Source organism: Halyomorpha halys, unplaced genomic scaffold (genome assembly GCF_000696795.3).
Source record: "Halyomorpha halys isolate HHAL.00 unplaced genomic scaffold, Hhal_1.1 Scaffold1.1, whole genome shotgun sequence".
In the NCBI taxonomy this organism is placed as follows: domain Eukaryota; kingdom Metazoa; phylum Arthropoda; class Insecta; order Hemiptera; family Pentatomidae; genus Halyomorpha; species Halyomorpha halys.
This window is the reverse complement of record NW_027115366.1, coordinates 382,617-384,616: the sequence shown is the minus strand read 5'-3', so window position 1 is coordinate 384,616 and position 2,000 is coordinate 382,617. Positions and strand designations below refer to the sequence as shown.

Below are 2,000 nucleotides of genomic sequence, written 5' to 3'. Positions count from 1 at the left end.
TATATACATATTAAAGGAGTAACTAACTATTCTAACAAAGTAAAACAATCATTGGACAATAATTTAACACAATATATCTTCAAAAATACCATACCAGAATGATTTGAAAGTGGATAGAAAAAGGTGTGAAAAAAACAGTAAAGCTGTGAAATAAGGAATAAATTATTGAAAAAATAAATAAATAAAAAAAATATAAAAGGAAGATGGTCCGGTGGTGGTTAAAAGAATTCAAAAAGTAATTTAACTATTCGTTGTGAGACAACATTTCATCCCACTTAGCAGGGCTTCATCGAGGCTAAAAAAGATTCTAACAACAAGAATGAAGTAATAAAGTGAACTAAAGTGTGGATAAATAAGATTATGTGAAAGTTTATATAAAAATGAACAAAGAATTATTTTAAAAAAATAAGATGTACAGTGAATAATGTAAATAAACAAGAATTTAAAAAAAGTATTAGACAATTAATGAAAACGGAAATAATTACAAAATAAAAAGGAGATAGAAAAGAAATAAAAATACAGTACACACTAAAAGATGAAAAACAAGGGAAATAAGAATAGAGGTCAAGAAAAAAAGGAAAATAATAAACAAAGTAGGACACATACCTCACTGAAAAGAGGGGGAGGTAAACACAAGAATAAGCTGAAGGCGGATAAGAAAAACTAACACGATAGAGGGGTGGAAAAATATGGGCGGTTGACAAATAATTTACATTTGAAAGCAATTAGATACAAAATAATGCAAAAGTAAAGATATAAATTTAATATAAGGAAATTAAAAAAAAAAATTAAATATGGGCAGACACTAAAAGATAATGTTGGCTCCTAATAAATAGTTTTATATTATTACGCACGGTCGATCAAAGATCTTCGAAATAAAAAAAACAGCTATAATAGTGTTCAGACGAGTCTATTTCATTTTTATTTCTTCTTTCAAGGATGCTCAAAGCTCTTGAAAGTATATATATTGTAATATGCTCTTTTTTAGTAAACAGTATATTTTGATGTATAAAGGGTTTTTAATATGTTCTATTTTATGTATCATTTTAATATTGTTCATTTGTTTTGTTCATCCAAAAAGCAAGCTAACCAATTTTTATTGTCCATAATAAATTCGTGATTCAAAACAAAACCAAGATGGCGGTACATATTCTTCAGTCAACAATTCCGTTGAATCAAGGCCACGTTGAGCAGATTTAAATATCATAAAAACTATTTTAACTCGTCCCCTCGTAATTGAAAATATAGAAAATTAAAGGAAAAATAGAAATCAAGAAATAGTGCTAATGAATAATATTCAGAAAGTAAATCATTTGGAAAAATCCCTAACTGTTGTGCGACAATCGATGTTTACATGTAACCTCGAGGCAGGTTTTGGTTTTGGAGGGAACATTCGTTGTGTGGACAGAGAAGAGAAAGGATGTCTTCAGGATGAGAAGGTCCTCATCAATTTATGTCAAGAAGGAAGCCATTTTGTACGCTAGGACAGAACAATAGAAAACAAAGAAGATACCAGGGATCATCAAAGGAAGATGGTGAACTTGGTTAGTTTTGTATGCATAAAAATAGATACATGTGTGAAATAGATTTTAATTTAATTAATTGTAATTATAGTAAATGCCTGTTTCTGATTGCTAGTAACCCGCCCTGAGATTAAGAGTCTCTTTATATAATAAAATTCTATTATCCATTAAGTAGTAAAGTTCTTAATTTGAACTCAAATGATCTTTTATATTTGAAAAAGATAAAAATTATTTTTATTTTATTTTTAATAATTTTAAAAATTATTACAATGTATATATTGTAATATGCTCTTTTTTAGTAAATAGTATATTTTGATGTATAAATGGTTTTAATATGTTTTATTTTATGTATCATTTTAATATTCATTTGTTTTGTTTATCCAAAAAGCAAACTAACCAAGTTTCATTGTTTATAATAACTTCGTGATACAAAAAACCAAGATGGCGGTATGTTGTCAAGGCCACATTGAGCAGATT

At 27.4% G+C, this 2,000-nt stretch overlaps 1 protein-coding gene across 1 annotated transcript in view; it reads right to left on the bottom strand.

Moving 5' to 3' along the window:
• The window catches only part of LOC106688185 (splicing factor YJU2), a 10,734-nt gene that overhangs the window by 4,211 nt on the left and 4,523 nt on the right, over positions 1–2,000 (bottom strand). The gene's annotated exons all lie outside the window — the stretch shown is intronic.